This window comes from Diadema antillarum, unplaced genomic scaffold (assembly GCF_040938485.1).
Source record: "Diadema antillarum isolate AM-2024a unplaced genomic scaffold, OU_Dant_1.0 seq00001176_RagTag, whole genome shotgun sequence".
Taxonomy (NCBI): domain Eukaryota; kingdom Metazoa; phylum Echinodermata; class Echinoidea; order Diadematoida; family Diadematidae; genus Diadema; species Diadema antillarum.
Genome location: NW_027271979.1, coordinates 475543 through 493859, shown reverse-complemented (window position 1 = coordinate 493859; position 18317 = coordinate 475543).

Sequence of the window (18317 nt, the reverse complement as noted above, 5' to 3'; positions counted from 1 at the left end):
CGCACACACACATACACACACTAAACTTGCATCAATATTCTCTGCATACATACAGTAAACGGGATCTGTAACTGTACAGACATGATCGTTGCTCGTTGGGGTTGTGCGCTCTTGGATCGTCTACTGTATAAAATGCACGTGCAGTCCCTGCTCTGCGCATCCCTCCAGAACCACACTATTTGCACGTGGATTCACCCTAACGGTTGAGCATGTGATCTACGCAACACTATATGATTGGACTGTTGCAATAATCTGTGGACGATGCGATTCTGTAACAGGTGAAAAAAATTACCATTCTTTTCCCAGGGAGTATCGCGCGTACTAGTAATCACATTCCGAGTAATACTAGTAGTAAATCAGATCGGATCTTCTCCTTTATTATAATACTCAGTATAAGCTCTTCATGAGATACTTACTCAGAAACTCGGGAAAAAATGTGATTACAGTATTTCGTACTTACAAAGGCAAAGAAAGAATAATCTATGGAAGACCACTGCGGGAGTCAGCCGAGACATTATTATACATTGTATAGTACTACTAGTATAATAGTGTAGTAGAACAATGTACATGTACAATGTACGCATTCGATGAGCCGCGATTAGATAGAACTCCATGTAATTTCATACGTTCTCCAAGAACTTCAGAATGAGTACACAAAATAGCTATAATAAAGTTCTTGTTCATTGCGTTGGTGATTCCGCTTTCGAAAAACTTGATATTCTAATTATATTCACCCAAGGGTAACAGAATAATGCACATAAAAATATGCCCAATTTATCTATTTATTCGTGCCCTTGTTCGTTTGTTTTTAGGCCTACCCATTCTCACTAAAATTGTACCTTATCTGCGAGACATTTTTTTTTTTTTTTTTTTTTGCATATACATGGCTCGACACTAACTTCCTTGTTTGGTGGCCCGATGGGGCCACCAAAATCCTAAATTTCAAATTTTTGGTGGCCCGAGAGAAAAATTTGGTGTCCCGAAAAACAATAAAAAACATTAAAAGTCCTGTTTTTTTTAATGAGTCAAATATTTAAGTTTAAAAGTTAGACATATCTACTCATAAATTAAACTTGCAACACTCACTCTCAGGCACTCATTCAGTCCTTTTCATCCATCCTTTAAATAAATTTAACTGCTAATTTCCGGCGCAAAAAGTTACGAATTTATTAACATACTTTTCAAAAGATTGTGGTGGCCCGAGGCGGGCCACCAAATTTGCCCTTTTTTGAAATTTGGTGGCCCGACTTTCATTTTTGGTGGCCCCGGGCCACCGGGCCACCGTTAGTGTCGAGCCCTGGCATATAAGTTTTGTCCCTTATAATGACTTTCTGCTAATCATCAGTTTCTTTCTCCTGATCGGGCACGTACGTCATGAATTATGGTGAAGACAAAAGTTGAAATCTTTTAATAAAGATCGAAGGGACACATTCTATTCTTCAGTCCCTAGTTAACTATAAGTAATTGATATGCCTGGTAGGCCTATAGTATTGTAGGCATGTATACCTTATATGTGCCTGGCATGAAGTATTGACTATTTATGTTGAAAGTCTTGACTTTCATGTACACTGTGCTTAGGGGCCTATATGTTATTGATTACATTGCGATGGAGAAAAATTTAAATCTGAACTGAATTGAACTGAACTTTACAGGGCGGGTGGCGAACATGGTTCACTCCCTCCTGCATTAAAACAAAAACAAACAAACAAACGAAAGTGCACACAAATAACAATGAAAGAATAAAATGCCCTCACTAGAGAGAATGGGGACAGAGAGGGAGATAGAAAATATATATATCATTCGTTAGGAACTCCTAGTATATGTGGCGGCTTTTCTTACCCTCACTATTTTCCAAGACTAATTCATAAAAAATGAAGGAACTATAGATAACAGCTTTGATTCCCCCCCCCCCCCCCCCCCCCCTCCCTCTCTCTCTCTCTCTCTCTCTCCTCGCTCGTAGCTCAGTGGCTCAGTGTAGAGGTTGTACCTTCAACTGTTTTTAGTGTAGAATTTTTCTCTTTCTTTTTCAGATGAACCTTTGACTTATCCGGATTTCCACTTTAATTATTCCACATAATTCACAATTATTGTCTGTTGATTTACTGTTCATATTAATTTTGGGAGCAAATAAAATAATAAAGAGTGAGTACATTTTGTGCGAGAATTTTATTATGATTATATTAGCTGCATTCGTGAATATGCAAAATTAATACATGAGGGCATTTGAAGTAGTACCTAGCATTCGAAATGGTGTTGTAATAGGGAGATTGAGTCTTGTAACGCTTTTAATAAGCTTGCACAGAAACTTCTGTATCGCAGGCAACAAGCTGGTAAAACGAGTATTCGACGTCTCGACAAAAGGTGGCGCCATTCCGTACTTCATCACAAAACCTGTACTGTATGACAGATTGTAGCAGTGAGACATGTCATAATGCACGTCACACCTGAAACGGCAACCGGTAGCACGAAGCCTGACGCGGCCGTGTGGCGAGCCCTATTGTTTAAAATACCATTCCATTAGAATTCCAATTTGTGATGTCCAAAAATCGAGTTTCTCATATCACAAAATGGAATCTGTGATATCAGAATTCCATTTGGTGATATCAAGAGTTCCATGTTGTGATATCACTAATTCTTGAATAAATGCAAATAATATTATGAAGTACAAGTAAAAGATGGTTAACATATCCAAAGTTAAAAATTCAAAGTTTCTAAAAATTCCAATGTGTGAAATCTGTGGCGTCCGCTAGCAAAGAGAGGATTTGTAATGCATCTTTTCAAAGACAAATTTTAACGAATCAGTAGACCTTCGTGTATACTGACACATTACAAAATAATGAATATTTTCTTTTCAAACGTGCGCAGCTGTTAAACATAATGCACTCATCAGCAACCGAAGGAAGATATTCAATGCATGTCATATAACATTATCTCAATTGAAGTAAGAGGTGTTCCGTATTGTGGGAGTTCCATGGAAGTAATCGTGTTCAATGTCAAAATGAAATAGCTACAGATTTACTTGTGCACACGCTGATGCATTCTCCTCACTCATCAAGTATAACTATGCAGAAGCACAAATCAGCAATAAACTCAAACAAGAAGTATGTCAACTTCTCAGTGAAACACGCGGGTACCGATGAAGAAATTTAAAGCGGGTGCAAGGGACCTTCTTCTACTTTTATATCATTATTATTAATAGGATTCTAATTATATTCCATGATATTATATGCATAATTTAAGAATTCTATTACGTGACGCTCGTACAAGTATTCAGAGGGTTAGCATGTTCAAAGCAGGTGACAGAAGTTGACGTGGACAGATAAGACGTCATATTACTCAGTATACATGAACGCCAGATGTCTGTTTTTATAAATTATACATGACTTTATTTACAACGTTACCGGGCATCTCGTCCCCGGTAACCTTCTGTCTCATCATTATCGCAAAAGATAGTACGAAATCTCATTTTCTTTGCTCATTTTCCCACTAATAAATCATATTCATTTCTGGTCAGTTTCCTTCTGTTTGCGTTACATAATTATAAGCAAAAAGCTGCATCACTTCGGTCATCCCCCGCATGCGAAATTGAATTATCCTTCGGGTTTATGTCAGGTTAAGTGTGTGCGTGTGTGTCACACACAATCATACACCTTGCAATGCTACAGCTTCTGACCATTCGAGCATATTGTCTGTGGGACGAACCAAGGAGGTTCGAGAAATGGAGTCACAACAGTCTTATTCGCTTTGATCCCATGCTCGAAGCCGCCACTCAAAAATATTTGAAGTGTGTATCAAACTGGATCTGCCGCTCAGATGCGAAGACAATTGACTCGTGTCTCATTGCATTATCACCAGCCACTTTCCAAGGAAGATAATTTATGTCTTTGTGATGGTAATTACTTTTCGCTATCCCTACTTACAAACGATGGGCTGTAGACAATGATGGTAAAGGCACGGGGGTGCGCGAACAGAAATTACTCAAATATTGCTGAAATATAGATATCAAAATTACTCGACTGTACATGTCTGTACGCTAATCTGACATACTAATTTATAAAGAACTATACTTGAAGATGATACCATATTAGTTTCATTTGGCGGAAATAAGGAGAAAAGTGATAAAACCGGCTTTCCATGAGGGAAAAATTTAAAACACTTTCACAAAGTATACAGCTCAGATTTACACTTTTGCACATATTTTCGAACGGAATTGACTTTTGTTTCATATGCTTTATCATTAGGTGAAATTTCATTGCATTTGATAACGAAAGGAGCAGCATATACCCGATATTATGTTAGCGTTAAAAATGAATCTTCAGATTGCTCAGAAAGATGGCGGCTTCAAACATCGAACATCAAAGGCACAAATGCACCTGTGGAATTCTTTTGTCCATCCATAGAAAACTGACAGCTGATTGAATAATTATAGTCAGTTGTAACTCCATCTCTCGAACCTCCTTGGATGAACACTGTTACTAGGACTTTCTAAAGCTCAGTCGGTAGAGCACCGGGCTGTAGCAACGGTCTCGGGTTCGAATCCCGATGAAATCCCATTCTCTTCGCTTTATTTTTCACTAAAAAAAAATAGAATTCATTTCTGGTCAGTTTCCTTCTGCTTGCGTTCGAAAATGTAAAATAAATACACTCTGCATGCCTAAATTAGAATCTGGTTAAAGCTATGGGCATCGGTGCCCCCACTATATAGTTTGTTTGTTTGTTTGTTTGTTTGCTTTTATTTCTGCATTCAATCAGATGCAATTGGAATGCAAACTTCAAAAAGTACAAAGACAAAGAATAACAAGTGCAGTGAAATAAATCGATAACAGTACATAAATAGATTCACATAGGTGATTGCATTGAGCAATGTAGATACACAGAAACATAAAATAAAATATACAGTATTTTCAGTAAACAGCAGAGATAATTGAATGCAGGAGACCACCATCATAAGCGATTAAGCTTGAAATGGATGGAGGCCTCATAAAATGACTATCCAACGACATAACTCTCTTGGAGGAAGGTGATCAGGTGAGTGCAGTGCAGTTGCAGGTGAGAGTGCAAGATGCAGTTGTAGGAAGAAAATTGAGATTGACAATAAGATGACAATCTATACTATAAATATTTGTTAGCTCAATTGGTTTGGAGAATATAATTGTATCAAATATCGTTTAAGTGAAGCTTTCAAAGAATAAATACTTGAACAAGACTTTATATTATCCGGGAGATTATTCCAAATATCCGGACCCGAATGTCTTATAGATTTGTGTGTCACTAATAATTTGGGATTCAAAAGGTGGAAATTTCTACATATACGAGTAGGGTACGAATGGACAGAAGTATTGAACCTAAACATGTTATCAAACGATGATGGAAGTTGATGATGTATATATTTGAACATAATTACTGCTACTTGAATAATATTCAAATCAAAAACCTTCAATGCTTTAAGCTCATGAAATAAAGAATCAGTATGAGCCAGAAAATGCGATCCTGTACAAATACGTATAACTTTCTTTTGTAATTTAAATATAGAATTTATTTTGGTAGAGCCGCAAGTGCCCCATACAACATTGCAATAACTTATATATGGGAGAATTAAGGAATTATATAATAGAAATAAAGTTGAACGAGGAAGAAAGAACTTCAGCTTGGAAATTATCCCTATATTTCTAGAAATACACGTTGTAACATAATGTAAATGCTCATTCCAAGTCAAACTTTCATCTATATATACTCCTAGAAATTTTGAATTCATTTTCTTTTCTAATGGGATATCATCAATGTTAATATGTATCAACGTATCTTCATTATGAGAATGAAGTTTGAAATGAATAAAATGAGTCTTTTTTATATTCAAAGAAAGTTTATTAGACTTAAACCAATTTGATACTTTACTAATTTCAATATTTAAAGTGTCATTTAAAATCTTAAGATCTTTATGAGAATAAAATATATTCGTATCATCAGCAAATAGAACAAAAGAGAGAAGAGAGGATGTATTTATGATATCATTAACATAAAGAAGGAATAATAATGGGCCTAAAATTGAGCCTTGAGGAACACCACATTTAATTAAAAGGGGGTCAGATTCACAACCATTAAAAATAACATATTGTCTTCTATTAGTTAGATAATCTTTAAGCCATAAAAGTGCTTGTCCTCGAATACCGTAATGACTAAGTTTGGTGAGTAAAATAGAATGATCAAGAGTATCGAATGCTTTACTCAAATCGCAAAATATACCTGCAACATGTTCTTTGTTTGCAAAAGCACTCGTGATTTTGTCATAAATTTGTATTAGTGCTAAATCAGTTGAATAATTTTTTCTGAAACCATATTGATTGGGAATAAGTAAATCATACTTATTAATAAATTTAAGAAGTCTATTATAAACAATTTTTTCTAAGATTTTGGATATACTAGGCAATAAAGAAATAGGACGATAATTGCTAATTTCATGAGGATCATCTTTTTTATGTACAGGATTAACTTTCGCTATTTTCAGCAGGTCAGGGAAAATACCTTGTGATAAAGAAAGATTAAATATATAACTTAACGGTTCTGCGAGTGGATAAACTATTTCTTTCAATAACATCATACTTATTTTATCAGAACCACAAGATTTAGAGCTATTTAAAGATTTAGTGATACTAATGATTTCACTGGGACTTGTTGGGTTAAAATAAATAGACTCTTGATTTTGGTCAAAAAGATAATCTGTAAAATGAGCAGAAGTATTGCTAATTTTAGTAGCAAGTTCCGGACCGATATTAACGAAAAATGAGTTAAATGAATTAGCATACATATTAGGATCATTTATTTTAATACCGTTTAATGTGATATCATCCGTTGGCGGAGAATCAGGCTTTTTACCTAGGACCTCTTTAATAATTTTCCATGTTGCATTAATATTCGAAGAAACCTTTTTCATTCTATCAGAAAAATATAATCTGCGGGATAAACGAATCAATTTTGTCAATTTATTTCGATAAACTTTATACATATTCAAATTAGATTCAGTTGGGTTACGAATATGTAATTTATACAAAAAATTACGAGTGTTTATGGATTTCAAAATACCTTTTGTAATCCAAGGATTTCTTGGTTTATTTCGGTTACTTTTTATTCTGCATAAAGGAATATTATTTTCATAATAATACAACAATTTATCATTAAAACATTTATATACCAAATTAACATTGTTAATACTATAAATATCTGTCCATTCCTCTAAAAATAAATTCTGTTTCAATAATTCCACATTACGTTTTGACTCTTTATAGTACCATATTTTATCATGTAATTTATTGCGACCCACTTTACATTCACAAATTGAAAATATTGGTAAATGATCAGAAACTTCAGAACATAATATACCCCCCATAATTGTATTATTATACACATTCGAAAATATATTATCAATCTGAGTTGACGAGTGTGGATTTATCCTGGTGGGTTTATTGATAATCGACATAAAACCATATGAATACATTAAATGCATAAAATTAAGGGAATTATTGTTATCGGATGTGGGGGAAAAGTTAATGTTGAAATCACCAAAAATAAAAACATGTTTGCTTTCATTACCTATCTTATGGAGATATAAATCCAATTCATCACAAAATAATTCACAATTCAGATCAGGAGGTCGATAAATTAAACCTATAATAACGTTTTTAGAGATTGGGTTCTCAATTTCAATAAATAACGTTTCTGCATATCTTAACGTGATTTCAGAACGGATTTTGAACTGTAAATTTTGCGCAATATAAAACGCAACACCGCCACCCCTTTTTCCTTGACGATCAGCCCTAACTAATTTATGATTGGGTAAATTAAAGATATCTGGGGAGTTTTGATGTAACCAAGTTTCACTTATTCCAATAACAGAAAATTCAAAATTGTTTAAAGAGTGCAAAAGATTTTCCATATATTCAAAATTTTTATTCAAACTCCTAGAGTTTATATGAAGAAGTGAAATATTATCTGAACTATACGATACAATATCATTGAATTCAAGGGGTGTGTAATATTTACTGTCGCGCATAGGCATAATGTCAGCAGGAATATCGGGGGTATTCACATGTGACGACGCCATTCCGTAATACAGAGATGTAAATTACCGGAGATTTGAGAGACAACAACTGCATAGGTGCTAATGTGCATTTTGCAAGTGCATACTACTGTGCAGGTGTGTGTGCAAAGTGCAAATGTGTGTGGGGTTTCAATATACAATACAAAATTTGGTACAATTAGACCCATCTTGGTCACACTTACAATAATTACTAGTACGCAATTACAACAGATCACCAGGGGATAGCCGGACCACTCAGTATAAAGGTGTTGTGTTTTATAGTATTATAGTCGAGTCAAAATAGGGTTTCACCCACCACTAATTGCAACAGTACGAATTCCACTGCAGTGCAACTTGTTATGGGCTCCTAAACACCATACTAAAAGTCCCAAGAAATCCAATGGGGTAAAGTGGCTAAATTTGCATAATATGCAAATTAGCTCCCATAATGATACAAATACAGTGTTTCCATGAAAACTATGCTTCTAGGTTTCAGATCGAAATACCGAAAGTGTTGAAACTTATGTTTTCAATGTCAGTTAGTGCGATGCAAACCTTTTCCATTTACATATTCTGGGCCTCACTTGCATAATATGCAAATTAGCTCCAATAATGATAAAAATACAGTGTTTCCATGAAAACTATGCTTCTAGGTTTCAGATTGGAACACCCGAAATGTTGAAACCTATGTTTGCAATGTAAGTTAGTGCGATGCAAACATTTCCATGTACATATTCTGGGCCTCATTTGCATAATATGCAAATTAGCTCCAATAATGATTAAAATACAGTGTTTTTATGAAAACTATACTTCTAGGTTTCAGATTGGAACACCGAAAGTGTTGAAACCTATGTTTGCAATGTCAGTTAGTGCGATGCAAACATTTCCATGTACATAATCTGGGCCTCATTTGCATAATATGCAAAGGTTACCGAGCCAACGGAATATTCAAATGTATCAAAGTGCCCGATATATGCATATCAAGAGTGTTCAAATGTGATATTTCGGTTTCTCTTCACCAAAAACAAACTTTTCAGCATTAGAAACCTAGCATGAATAAATTTAAGCGAATAATAGTTTGTTATCAGACAGATAATAATAGCTTATCCATTAATTACGTAGAATCAAAGTACGAATTTAAACAACTGTCAACATCTGTAACTTGTCCAATTTTGTAATTAATGAACTCTATTTGGAGAGTTGCTTATTCGAATCTGGATGATTCAGCTCTTGCACCCTTGAGGGTTTTGAGGTATTGAAGATAGCACAGTCAAAGGAATGCATGGAAAGCATGTCTCAAAAAAGGTCGTTCCCTGAGTTATTTGACTATCACTTGAGTTTTATGACTATGTAAAATTATCGTAAGGTGCTACAATCATTGAACATTCTTTTCATCCTACATAGTTTTACGCACCTCATTCAATTTAATTTTCTATTACAAAAAAAGTAATGTCTATATTATGTTCTTGTCGAAAAATGAAATAAGAACTGAATTGAATTCCTGCCATATCAAGACACTTTTATTTCTATAAAGGTTGCCGGAGTAAATATGAAATAACAACATTGATCTACAATATCCATACATTCCAAAGGGTTCACTTGCAGAGACCACCTTGTGGGAGGTGCTCAAAGTAACCCAACGCATCCTAAAGGCAATGAAAAACATGCAGTATAATACAACAGCGAAAAAATGTTCCATGGGTACATGCCTCAGAAAAGTTCTTCCGTCTGTCTAGCACATACTCTTTTATTTTCGTAAAATACAATTCAGGTAATACAGGAGACGTTGCTTTACAATATCTATATTGTCAAAAAGTTGGACATTCAAACGCAAGCCCTTGGGAAGTGCCCAAAATTAATCACCCCTACACTGACCTTCGTGGTCCCAAAACGGGTTAACAAAACATGCATTATATGCCAAAGCAAATTCAGTTGTACATGCACGTAGAAAGTCGTTCTGCCGGGTTGTAAATAAAAACACTTTACTTTTCATGATTTTTAAATGGTAGAGACACTGCTTTACAATATTCATATAGTCTAAGGGGTGCACACTCAAAGGCCACCGAGTGGGATGTGTTCAAATCATCCAACCCCTAGGGCAATATAGGAAACATGCACTATCATTTAGCACGAATATGTTCCAATTTTCCAACGGTTGTGCAGCAAGTGCCCTATTGTTTTCAAGAAATGCAATATAATTAAAAGAAGAAAAATTGCTCTACATTAACTTTATTGTCAAAAGGGTGAACATTTAAAAGCAATCCCTTGGGAAGTGTCCAAAATTACACCTCCGCTCAAGCCCCATAATTACAACACACGGATACTATGAACGCAAATACTGACGTTCTTTGGTGCATGGTCTTAGAAGTAGTTCCGGCAATACAGCTATACTCTTTTATATCAATGAATGTCGTGGAAATGATAGAAGAAGCACTGCTTCACAATATCTATTCAGTGAGAGGATGCACATTAAATGCCAATCCTGTGGGATGTGCCCCAAAGTACCCCACCCTCGTGGCAATATAGAAAACATTGAATATCATTAACGCGAATATACTATATGTTCCAAACGTACATGTGTTCAAACTTCGATCATGCCATGCAGCAAGGGCACTTTTGTTTTCAAAAATACATTGTAGTTAATAGAGGAGACATCCCTTAACAATATCCATATTGTCAAAAGGGTGAACATTAAAGGACAATCCCTTGGGAATGGTCCAAAGTTACACCTACGCTCACGCCCCCTTAAGACAAAACACAGATATTAGCAACGCAAACACCGTTGTTCTAGCGTGGATGGTTTTAAAAGTAGTCCCGGCAATACAGCAAATACACTATTTATCAATGAAAAGTCATGGAAATGATATATACAGTGAAGAGGATGCACATTAAATGGCAACCCTGTGGGATGTGCCAAAAATATTCAACCCGGCCTCACGGCAACGTAGAAAACATATAATATCATACAACGCGAATATATATATGTTCCAAACGTACATGTTTTCAAAATTCCATCGTGCTGGATAGCAAAGGCACTTTTGTTTCCAAGAAATGCAGCTAATTAATAGAGGAGACATTGCTCTACAATAACTATATTGTCAAAAGGGTGAACATTCAAAAGTAATCCCTTGGGAAGTGTCCAAATTCACATCTACGCTCACGCCCCTTATTACAAAACACAGATATTAGCAACGCAAACACCGTTGTTCTAGCGTGGATGGTTTTAAAAGTAGTCCCGGCAATACAGCAAATACACTATTTATCAATGACAAGTCATGAAAATGATAGATCTATACACTGAAGAGGGTCCGCATCAAACGGCAACCCTGTGGATGGTTTTAAAAGTAGTCCCGGCAATACAGCAAATACACTATTTATCAATGACAAGTCATGAAAATGATAGATCTATACACTGAAGAGGGTCCGCATCAAACGGCAACCCTGTGGGATGTGCCAAAAATACTCCACCCTCACGGCAATATAAAAAAACATAATACGATCATAATGCGAATATACATATGTTCCAAACGTACATGTTTTCGAAATTCCATCGTGCCGTATAGCAAAGGCATTTTTGTTTCCCAAAAAATGCAACTGATTGATAGAGGAAACATTGCTCTACAATAACTACATTGTCAAAAAGGTGGACATGCAAAGGTAATCCCTGGGGAGGCGTCTAAATTTACACCTACGCTCACGCCCTTTATGACAAAATACGGATATTAGCAACGCAAATGCAGTTCTTATAGCATGAATGGTTTTAAAAGTAGGTCCAGCAATACAGCAAATACACTCTTATATAAATGAAAAGTCATGAAAATGATAGAAGAAGATTTGCTTTACAAGATCTACGCAATAAAGAGGGTGCTTATTGAAGGGCGACCCTGTGGAGTGTGCCCCCCGAAATGCCCTTGGCAATATAGAAAACATATAATATCATATAACGCGAATATATATGTTCCAAACGTACATACTGTCAAAATGCGATCGTGCCTTATAGCAAGGGTATTTTTGTTTTCAAGAAATGCAATGTAATCAATACAGGAGACATTGCTTTACAATACTTTTATAGTAAAAAGTGGTGCACATTTAAAGCGGCCCCTTGGGAGGCGCCCAAAGTTACCCCCTCAACCCCGCGTCCCCATATGCAAAACGTTCATTATGCCAACGTGAGTACTGTTGTTATGAATGTGCTCTTACAGTTACCGCTAATTTGCATTTTATGCAAATTATTTTTGTACGACCGATTCGAAAAGGCATCTATCGTGTTCTTTGACTTACGAAATATAAGTTTATACATTTAATTCTTTAAAATTGGACGACGGGAAGCTGAGATCTGTCAATTTCCTCTCATTTCAGGTGCTAATTTGCATATTATGCAAATTTTACTATTTTGCCCCGCTGGATTTTTTGGGACTTTTAGTATGGTGTTCAGGAGGCCTCAACGACTTGCACTGCAGTGAAATTCCTACTGTTGCAATTAGTGGTGGGTTACCCCCTAAAAATCGCTAGATTGACTGGACTATTATGACATTGTGTACAATCAACAGTTCGGGGCTGCTCCCCTCTGTGAATATCATACTTATTTGAAGGTCACCTCTAGATTTCACCGGAAACTCTCGAGCAAAAAAATAAAAAAAGTATTCGTATATTGTAGGCAGAGCATTATTGTACAAGCTGTATATACATATATATATTTTTTTTTTCAACTTCACATGCAAAAAGAAAACATGACGTTCATCACGTTCACAATATAAAAAGAAGAGAAATGTATACATTGCATATAGCACGTGAGGGACCAGCAAAGGCCATTATTATGAAGCCTATATCGAGGCCGATTCCCTTATAAACAATAAAATAGACGCAATTATTTTCATCGAACAGAGAAATGCAGTTACAAGATACAAACACAGATGAAGAAATATACATTAAGCAACAAAAACAACAAAGATACATCACAACAATAAAAAGAAAAAAGTGGCAAAATTATTAGGTTTTGTTTGATATGAGGATTAACATTATTATAGGGTTGTGTGTGTGGGTAGAATTTATGTTTGGCTTAGCGTGCGGATATTTCATGGGAGCAACGTCGCAGGAGCAAATTAATGTCATCATGACAGCGTCCTCTTGAATCCTGGGTCAGTTTTCCTTTATCATGTTTATAGGGGTACATTGTATTATTCAGCATGTGATGAAAGATTACATGACATTATACATTGCTATTATAAGAAAAGGATGGGTACAGGTTTTCATCTCCACTGATTGTGTGGCACCATTCCCTTCTGACGATACTCGTTTTGTAATTTAGCTATAAGTGGCACGACTATATTTATACAGGAAATAGATGGTCAAGGGAGATACAGGAGCAGGTTTGTTACCATTTTACAAACAATTGTTTCTCACCATTGATATGGCTTGACCAGTTTCCTTCTTTATTCACATCAATATGGTTTTTGCAACTCACTTGTCATTATAGACAAACTATCATATGAGTGCAGAGCAAGTTGAGAAGAATTACCTGTGTTGATATGAAACACATGAACCTACTGTTGGTACTTTATAGTCTAAGCAGGAAGGTGTTCTCACCTCCCTGGTCTGAGTAAAAGCCATGCAGTGAAAGCTCTGCACCTGGAATGGATAGCCCTATATGATACTATTACTAAGCAAGGAAGGTTCGAGGTTTGTTTGTTTGTTTGTTTGTTTTGTTTTTGCTACGGGTGGGGGGGTTGACCCAATAATGATGGGTCATTAAAAAAAGGGACAAAAGTCTTCACATTTTTTTTCTTGCTGCCACTTTTCTCCCAAATCCGCTGAAAAATAAAAAGCAAAACAAAACAAAAACAAGTAAATAAATAAAACAAATTATTTCCACAAAATAAAAAAGCAGCACAAGGGGGGAGGGGTGTTAAACCCCCTTACCACCCCCACCCCCGGAGATCCGCCATTGATATAGGATGTTGTGGTAGGCCAGGGTGCCCTGGGTAGGCCCTACAGATGAAAGCGAAATAGTGATAAGTGCATGCAGAAAAGAAGATCCGGATGAAAAACAACTTATTGTGCATAATGGAATTGATATAGATAAACAGCATTTCAAAGAGTTATCTTAGTTATTCCTCCTTGCAATTATTGCATGGAAGCCCCGAATACTGTCCACTTGAATCTCAGTGCCTCACTCATATAAAGAGCCTTTTAATTCTATGGTGCATGCTTATGTTTTAGTCTGCCCTTTTCTGTCCTTTTTTTTCTTGTACTCTCTCTCTCTCTCTCTCTCTCTTTAAAAAAACAAGAACTACCCGAATGGAAATGTTCACTCTTGAAGGGTGAATACCAGAAAAGAGTGAGTTTAGAGTGAAATTGGAGTGAATTTTGAGTGAAAATGTTCATTTTCATTAACTTCAGGGATCACTCGAAGATTTTTAGTGATCCCTGAGGTCACTCAAAAATTAGTGAAAAAGAACATTTTTACTTTTTTGAGATAGAGAGAGATAAGTCCTCCATCAGTTGTTTTTTTATCATAGGGCCTACATGTAAATTGTTATTTTGTTTATTATTCTTTTTTAAATCAGTAAAGTCATAGATAAAAGAAAATAACAAGATACATTGAAAAAGAAGATGGGAAGAGACATCATCTTCTCTCAAACAAACACAAAACTTTATAAAGGAAATATATAAATGTGTTCTGAATATATATATGGAAACTATACAACCGCCCCCACGACTTGTGGAACAGGTAAACCGGCATAAAACTGCACCAGGGCCCGCCTCCTCAACTGAGATTCAATTATAGAAACATTTTCTCATTATTCATAATAGTGCCTCAAAAAATACCCCGATAGAAAGAATCACGTTTCTTTTTGTTTTAAATTGATATACACACAAATATGAGGTCACAAAAGACAAACAAACAAGTACTTGATGTGGGTAAAGAAACTTCGATGAAAATTTTGATGCTCCCTGGAAGTGTATTGAATTAACCTTTTTAGAGAAATTCAATCAAGATGTCCTTTTATTGTGGAAATCCTTTGCTCCGGAAAGTGTCTTAAGATCATTTATAATATACAATTAGCTGAGTCATTACGAACTTGGTATGTTTATAGAGAAGAGGCTACTAAGGAGTTTTTATGATCATAAATTCTCCGAATTGAGTGCATGTCAAATGCTTTGGTATAATAGGTTAATTCGTTCTAAAAGTAAACCTTTTTTATTTTATGCATCTTGGTTTGATAAGAATGTATGCACGATCTCAGATTTATTTAACCCTCCCTTTCCAGGTCATAAAGTTTTTGAAGAGTTAGTATTAGATTTTGGGATTTCTTCTGCAGATAGGAAAAGATATAATTTTCTAATCAAAGAGTATCCCAGATGAGTTAATGGAAAACTTTAATGTTGATATTGTGGGAGTTCATGAAACTGTAGTCTATAAACTATTGAACTCCAAAAAGATTCCTAAGGATTCATATATTTTGTTACTAATTGGTTCTCATGTTCCAGAGAAGAGGTATGCGTATATTGGAATGACATTTTACCTATACCATTAAACATTGATTGGGAAAAGGTCCATAATACAAACATTTTTTGTACCATTGACACTAAATTGAGGTCATTTTTTGTACCATTGACACTAAATTGAGGTCATTTTATTTCAAAGTGTTAATCTTCATAAGGCTCTATAGGTCTGAATGATTTTCTTTTTAAGATTAAAAGGAAAGATTCTCCGAAGTGCACTTTATGTAATGAAAAGGATGAAACAATGGTCCATTTATTTTGTGATTATGATCAAGTTGCTCAAATTTGGCAGGAGCTCCTGATCATAATCTCCAGGAATTGCCCTCGTATAACCAAGTTTGAAATGTTCTTTGGCATTTGTGGTGACAAATTCGTGTCATATTTATTTTTGTTGATGAAATATCATATTTATGTTAGTAAGTTTAGTAATAGTCCCCCTAATATTGTAAAATTCAAATCTTTTGTTAAAAAGCAGAAAGAAATTGAATATGTTTTAGCAAAAAAGAAAAACAAACTAACAGCCCATTTTAAGAAATGGCGTTTTGAGATTTGATACCCTCGCGCCTTTAGGTAATACATGTAATGTTTATTGTACCCTGTTATCTTATTTTAGTAGGATTCCACATGTATTACTTGCGTAGTGTTTCAAAAATGCATTATAAAATGTTACATCACTGACAGCCATCAGATAATCCACTTGGCGATTTCCGAGACGGTGCTCATGGCATTATGCCAGCCTTAATGAAACTGCGTATACATAAAATTGTACAGCCTTTTTTTCCTCTTTTGGATGGTGTTATATTTATACCCCCGCCAAACGAAGTTTGAAGGGGGTATATAGGAATCAGCGGAAGGTCGGTCGGGCGGTCGGGCGGTCGGGCGGTCGGTCGGGCGGTCGGTCCGTTGCAAATCTTGCGTCGCGAACTACTTCCTCAGTTTTCAACCGATTCCCATAAAACTTGGCACAGATGTGTGCCTTGGGTTGTAGATGTGCAAGACGTATTTTTTGACAGTACCCAAAAGTACGTTGCCATGGTAACGGCATATTATGGGCAAAAATGGGTACAAATCTTGCGTCGCGAACTACTTCCTCAGTTTTCAACCGATTCCCATAAAACTTGGCACAGATGCGTGCCTTGGGTTGTAGATGTGCTAGACGTATTTTTTGACAGTACCCAAAAGTACGTTGCCATGGTAACGGCATATTATGGGCAAAAATGGGTACAAATCTTGCGTCGCGAACTCCTCCCACAGTTTTTGATCAATTTTTATGAAATTAGGTACAGATGTTCATCTGAATATGTTAATGTGCAAGACACATATTTTCCGCAGTGGCAAAAAGTGCGTTGCCATGGTAACGGCATGTTATTGGTAAAATCATATGGCAAAATGCTTCATGGCAAAACTGCTTCATCATGCAGTGTTCTTCCAATTCTCATGGAATTCATATTGAATGTTTGTCTTGGGATATAGGTCAGCATGACACATTTCTTGACAGTGACAAAAAGTATGTTGCCATGGTAACAGCTCACATATCATGAGCCAAAATGATGGAAAATTTTGTGTTGCAAACTACTTCTTCAGTTTTTGCCCAATTTCCATGAAACTTGGTACAGATGTGTGCCTTTGGTTGTAGATGTGCAAGACGCATTTTTCGACAGTACCCGAAAATACGTTGCCATGGTAACGGCATATTAATGGCAGAAGATCAAGGAAAGATCTTGCGGATTTAACTACTTCCTCAGTTTTTTGACCAAAGCTTATCAAATGTTGTTTGGCGGGGGTATAACCAGTCGCTGTAGCGACATTATAGTTGTGTAAAGGTTGATTGTATTAAGAATCCATTGCAGACTACCTGGGATTGGCCGGATTGGGTGCCGGAGCAATTTTTGTTGTTTGTTTGTTTGTGTGTGTGTGTGTGTGTGTGTTGGGGGGGGGGGGGGGGGTGAGGAGCCTTACTTGGGTGTTGATGTGTGAATGAGTGTGTGTGGATGGGGACGGGAGAGGTTATGTTTTGTGTCGTGGATCGCTCCGCTACCCAGTTCTGTTTGTCCTGGACTTCTGTAGTGGTTGGGCTCTGTTATGTTTAAGAGGTTAGTTATATGTATGCGATAATGGAAAATTGGTGATGTTAGTGATCTTTGGATGAGTTTATTCCGTCTCGGAGTTTCGCATATAATTGATATTTGTTGTACATTTCAAATATCTGCCACTGTATCTGCGTAAGTGACTTAATTGTTATTGTTAATTATTTCTATGTTTCATGATCTTGATAATTTTGAGAATCATTTGTAAATATTGTGATTTCCTTTGAAGTAATAAAAACAAAATTACAAAAAAAAAAAAAAACAAGTTCTGATATTGCTCTCGACAGAAACCAGAGAACATCAGAAAGCATGCCCATACGGGCAAATTCAGATTAGAAACTTTGAAAATTCTTCTTTCCAATGTCTGTAGCTGAAAGGCTGTTGGCAAACAAGTGCCAATATACAAATAATAGTAAAAGAGAGATCGGTTTTAAATAAGTTTTCTTAACCCCCTCCCCTTTTAACCTAATTGTTATTGCACGGTCAGTACATTCCATGAAGTCACAGTTGTTTGCTTGTTTGTCACATAAAATGGTATTCACACTGAATCAACAGAAATGTTTGCAACTCTCATTTGGCCGTCGGACAAGAACGATCTATACTCGAACATTTTTCAGGACCGTTTCGGTTCATTCTGATCGGAAATGTTC